The 6,295-nt window shown below is 37.6% G+C and overlaps 1 protein-coding gene across 1 annotated transcript in view; it reads right to left on the reverse strand.

Annotated features, from left to right (window-relative positions):
• The window catches only part of LOC137642817 (uncharacterized), a 95,479-nt gene that overhangs the window by 70,612 nt on the left and 18,572 nt on the right, over positions 1–6,295 (reverse strand). The gene's annotated exons all lie outside the window — the stretch shown is intronic.

Below are 6,295 nucleotides of genomic sequence, written 5' to 3' on the forward strand. Positions count from 1 at the left end.
CTATCCATTTTACTCTGTAACTATTTGTTTATCAGTATATTTGTAAAATGAAAAAATAAATTAGTAAATCGTCACAGTGTGTTTCAACTACTCTTTCCCTCATACACATGAAGGGGGAAATCTGGAGGGTTGCACTGGGTGCAGGGGGGAAATGACAGGAAAAAGGTTGGGAACCACTCTAGCCTATTCTTTCCCCAGTCTCCTCTCTCCTTATACACCTGAAAACACTGACATTACCAAACAATTCTTCACTCAAGGGGTTATCTACTGCATGAAATTTTTCACTGGTTACTTTCCTCTTGGTAAAAGTAGAAGAGACTCTAGCTATGTAAGCAGCTCTTCTAGGAGAAAGACACTCCAAAATCAAACCACTGTTCTCCAGTCTTGGGTAGTGCCATAGCCTCTATCCCATGGTCTTCCACTGTCAGCGTTAGAGTTCTCTTGCTTTAGGGTACACTCAGGCACAATTTTATATACGTTTCCTTATTTCATTTCCTCACTGGGCTATTTTCCCTGTTGTGGCCCTTTGGCTTATAGCATTCTGCAGTTCCAACGAGGGTTATAGCTCAGCTAGTAATAATAATCATAAAAAGAAAGGAAATAAAGATAATTCCAAAATAAAGTTATTAGGAATACACAATACTGAAATAAACAATAAAAATGAGTGAATAACAGAAACGAAAAGGAAATAGAAAAGTGGTAAGAATGGGAGAAAACTCTTAGTCTTTGGGTCACCATCCATCCTACCTTTAGAGTAGCCTACTCTAATGAGCAGTGACGTAATGGTACGAGGTTCGAAAATTGAACTTTTCTCAGTGACTCTGTAATACTCTTGACAGATCAATAGTGTAAATACAAAATAGCATAGGGGCTAATACTTTTTCCTGGGGAACCCCTCTTCTTAAATGGTTAAAATGATAAATAAGAATTTTCTATTCGCTTACAATAGTTTCTGATAACCAAGTGATATTATTATTACTAGCTAAGCCACAACTTTAGCTAGAAAAGCAGGATGCTATAATCCCAAGGTCTCCAACGGGGAAAATAGCCCACAAAGGAAACGAAATAAGGAAACAGATTGAATGGTATGCCTGAGGGTACCCTCAAGCAAGAGAACTCTAACCCAAGACAGTGAAAGACCACAGTACAGAGGCTATGACACTACCCAAGAGTAGAGAACAACGGTTTTATTTTGGAGTGTCCGAATCCTTCTCCTAGAAGAGCTGCTTACCATAGTTAAAGAGTTTCTTCTACCCAACAGGGAAAATAGCCCACAAAGGAAAAGAAATAAGGAAACAGATTGAATGGTATGCCTGAGGGTACCCTCAAGCAAGAGAACTCTAACCCAAGACAGTGAAAGACGACAGTACAGAGGCTATGCCAATACCTAAGAATAGAGAACAACGGTTTAATTTTGGAGTGCCCGAATCCTTCTCCTTGAAGAGCTGCTTACCATAGCCAAAGAGTTTCTTCTACCGTTACCATGTTTCTTCTTCTTCTTCTTCATTTTTAGGGGGGGGGGGCTTAGGAATTTATCTTCTTCCTCCATAATAAGTGATTATATTGGCACTTAACAGTTTTGCATTCCCTCCAGGCACTTTCAATTTTCAACATACTCCACTTTCCTTCTTTTCGTCTCGTTTCCTCAGAAATCTCTCCAACTTCAAAAAAATCAAACTTGCATCGAATGTTTTCGTGTTGAACATGCTGATATAAGTCTTTTTATATGTTTATAAATGAAATGTCTATTTTACTGCTGTTACACTTCATAAAATATTTTATTTCAAATGTTTATTGCTTCTCATTTTTTCATTACTTCCCTTCCTCGCTGGGCAATTTTTTCCCTGTTGGAGCCCTTGGGCATATTATAGAAACCTGCTTTCGCAAATAGGGTTATAGAACTTATAGTTTAGCTGATTATAACAATAATCAAACCAGGATCGGACCTCAAGTTATAGTCTTTTCAATAGAGAGCCTATTATTAGTACGATTTCATGCCATATCTGAACAACCTCGCATCTTTTATTATCATTTCTTTCAACGCCTAAGTAACTCGTACAACTAAACGCGGGGCCTTTGCAACAAGTGCTAAACGCGTTCAGATCCTGTATCAGCAGCTGCTAGGTTTAGTTGAACAATAGATCACGTCTCCGAGATAATCGGCCCATGACTCAGTTCTTACGTCATAATTATGATAAATTTATGTCAATACATAATTATGATACATATATATTAAATGCTAAATCTTAGTTATGACAAATAATTCAAATACTGTAGTCTGACCTGAGTCTTGTATGAGCCAGCACACGTGAAATGTGACGTTAAATAACACTATATTTTTTTCTTTTTGCATTACTTTACTTTTCTTGGCCTATTATATTGCTCTGAAGTATTACAGAGTGCGAGTGATACTGAAGACGGTAATATTACAAGTTTCTTTAAAGGTTTAAAGGCCGCTCATGAATGGCAGAGGCAAGGACATTGACATAGCTCTATCAAGGAAGGCAATGCCCTAGAGACTGTCCATATTATTATTATTATTATTATTATTATTATTATTATTATTATTATTATTACTTGCTAAGCTACAACCCTAGTTAGAAAAGCAGGATGCTATAAGCCCAGGGGCTCAAACGGGGAAAATAGCTCAGTGAGGAAACGAAAAAAAATATTCTAAGAAGAGTAACAATAAATATCGCCTATATAAACTAAGAAAACTTTAACAAACCAAAGGAAGAGAAATGAGATCGAATAGTGTGCCCGAGTGTACCCTCAAGCAAGAGAACTCTAACCCAAGACAGTGGAAGACCATGGTACAGAGGCTATGGCACTACCCAAGACTAGAGAACAATGGTTTGATTTTGGAGTGTCCTTCTCCTAGTAGAGCTGCTTACCATAGCTAAAGAGTCTCTTCTACCCTTACCAAGAGGTAAGTGCCCACTGAACAATTACAGTGCTGTAACCCCTTGACTGAATAAGAATTGTTTGGTAATCTGTAAAGTCAGGTGTATGAGGACAGAGGAGAATATGTAAAGAATAGACCAGATTATTCAATGTCTGTAGACCGAGGGGAAATGAACCGTAACCAGAGAGAAGGATCCAATGTAGTACTGTCTGGCCAGTCAAAAGACCCTATAACTCTCTAGCGGTAGTATCTCAACGGGTGGCAGGTGGCCCAAGCCCCCTCTTCACCCATGCTAGGATTAAACAGGGCCAGGCAATGGCTGCTGATGATTCAGCAGATAGACCTATAGGCTACCCCCTTAGCTCACAAGGATGGTGAGGTTGCAGCGACCATAGAAACTAACAAATTTGAGCGGGACTCGAACCACAGTCTGGCAGTCATCAGGCAAGGACGCTACCACCAGGCCAACACAGAAATGAAAGCATAAATTCTTCGTGGATGATTGATAAATTGAAGCTTGAATATAAAATTACTTTTTTGGGGGCCTTGAACGTTGGTATACCGAACAGAATATCCTAAAATATAAATGGTGTTTCAATTGATTCCAAAAACGAGAACCAAATTAAGAGATTTCGGAGGTTCTCGATTTTCACAGTTGTTTATTATTATTGTTGTTGTTGTTGTCGCCATTATCACTACTACTACTACTACCACTACTACTACTACTACTACTATTACTACTACTACTACTACTATTATTATTATCATCATTATTATTATCAGCTAAGCTACAACCCTGGTTGGAAAAGCAGGATGCTATAAGTTCAAGGCCTCCAACATGCAAAAATAATTCAGGAACGAGAGGAAATACGGAAAAAAATAAACTACAAGAGAAGTAATGAACAATCAATATAAAATATTTCATGAACAGTAACAGCATTAAAACAGATCTCTCATACATGAACTATAAAGAGAGACTCATTTCAGCCTATTCAAAATGAAAATATTCGCTGCAAGTTTGAACTTTTGAAGTTCCACCGATTCAACATATAAGAAGATCATCACACAACAAACATCTTTTACGTCATTCCATCAAAACAGAGGAACAAAGGATCAGGTAAATTCCATTACTGTAAATTACAATACACCACAATATAACCATTACCATCTATTCGTAATACTATAGTCAATTCTTTTTAGTGAGGCAGATTTGCACCAACTCGCAGGGGTGCCCTTTTCGCTCTGAAAAGTTTCCTGATCGCTGATTGGTTGGACAAGATAATTTTAACCAATAAGATAGCAGGAAACTTTTTAATAGCTAAAAGGGCACCGCTGCGAGTCAGTGCAAATGCGCCTCATTAAAAAAAATTGAGTATAGGTATGCAGTTCATTCTAATAGTCATGCCTTCATCATAACGGCATCAATGACCTTAAAAGTTATGATGCCAGAAAACTTTAAATCAATCAATCAACCAATCATCAACGCTACACAGTATTCTAGAAGTTTTATTCCACCTGTGACCAAACTGTGAAAATTATCTTCCTAATTAGGTATAGTTGAATCGGTGGAATTTCAAAAGTTCAAAATTGCAGCAAATGTTTTTACGTTGAACAGGCTGGCATAAGTCTTTTTATAGTTCCTATTGTTTGCATATAGAAGTGGAATTTTAATGTTATTACTGTTCTTAAAATATCTCATATTAATCATCCATTACTTCCCTTGTACTTTATTTATTTCCTTATTTCCTTTCATCACTGGGCTAATTTCCCCTGCCGGAGCCCTTGGGCTTATAACATCCTGCTTATCCAACTAGGGTTGTAGGTTTGCTAGTAATGATAATATCAACACCAATAATAATAATAATAATAATAATAATAATAATAATAATAATAAGAACCTGAACATGGACTGAATTGGATTCATGAACATAAGGGCATTAACTCACTGACCCTGGGTATGGAAGGCCATAGGGCCCTTTGCAACTGAGGGAAAACCCAAAGGTTGGACACAGCCAGATGGAAGCGGGAGCTGAGGTACAGTTGAGGGCTAAAAAAAACTTAATGCAGATTAGAGCTGAAAGGACGCTACAAAATCCTTCAATTAATGCCTACAGTACACCGTTTGTAGCGCAACGATAGCACTAAACTACGGAGTGACAGTCAACAAGACATTATTATTATTACTATTATTATCATTATTACTAGCTAGGCTACAACCCTAGTTGGAAAAGCAATATGCTATAAGCCCAGGGACACCAACAAGGAAAATAGCCCAGTGAGGAAAGGAAACAAGGAAAAATAATATAAGAACAATGACATTTAAATAAATATTTCATATATAAACTAATAAAACTTTAACAAAACAAAAGGAAGAGAAACGAGATTGAATAGTGTGCCCGAGTGTACCCTCAAACAAAACTCTAACCCAAGACAGTGGAAGACCATGGTACAGAGGCTATGGCACTACCCAAGACTATAGAACAATGGCTTGATTTTGGAGTCTCCTTCTCCTAGAAGAGCTGCTTACCATAGCTAAAGAGTCTCTTCTACCCTTACCAAGAGGAAAGTAGCCACTGGATAATTACAGTGAAGTAGTTAACCCCTTGGGAGAAAAAATACTGTTTGGTAATCTCAGTGTTGTCATGTGAATGAGGACAGAGGGGAATCTGTAAAGAATATGCCAGACTTTTCGGTGTATGTGTAGGCAAAGGGAAAGTGAACCGTAACTAGAGAGAAAGATCCAATACAGTACTGTCTGGCCAGTCAAAGGACCACATATCTCTCTAGCGGTAGTATCTCAACGGGTGGCTGGTGCCCTGTCCAACCTACTACCTACATAGCGCTCAAAATAATCTATTATGAAGATAAAAACGTTGGTAAATTCGCTAGTAGTAGCTTTACAGTTTTTATAAAAAGGGATTGTAATTCTCTCTCTCTCTCTCTCTCTCTCTCTCTCTCTCTCTCTCTCTCTCTCTCTCTCTCTCTATTCTATAGCTCCTATAAACTACGTCACTATAATAATCAAACAGGAAAAGTCTATGTCTATCGGTGCGTGAACTCTTATTACAATACTGAATGACAATGATGGATATTACTACTTAAATATAGTATCCTAAATATAACAGTTAAAATAAACAATAACCATATCTAAATGGGAAATTACGGCATGAGTTGACAATATAAGCATTTTTATGCATGGCATTGTGCCAAGCAGACTATTGTTCATAAAAAAAAGAGCCAGATCAGCTATATGTTCAGAACGGCCTAATAATAGTTCACATGCACACCGCTGTTGCGCCATAAGTTTTCGAGGGGTCAACAGGTGCCGAGATAAGCGATTATTTTTGTAATTTATCTTTTATTTATTTAGCATCCAGTATTTGTTTGAGT

Source organism: Palaemon carinicauda, chromosome 6, assembly GCF_036898095.1.
Source record: "Palaemon carinicauda isolate YSFRI2023 chromosome 6, ASM3689809v2, whole genome shotgun sequence".
Classification (NCBI taxonomy): Eukaryota; Metazoa; Arthropoda; class Malacostraca; order Decapoda; family Palaemonidae; genus Palaemon; species Palaemon carinicauda.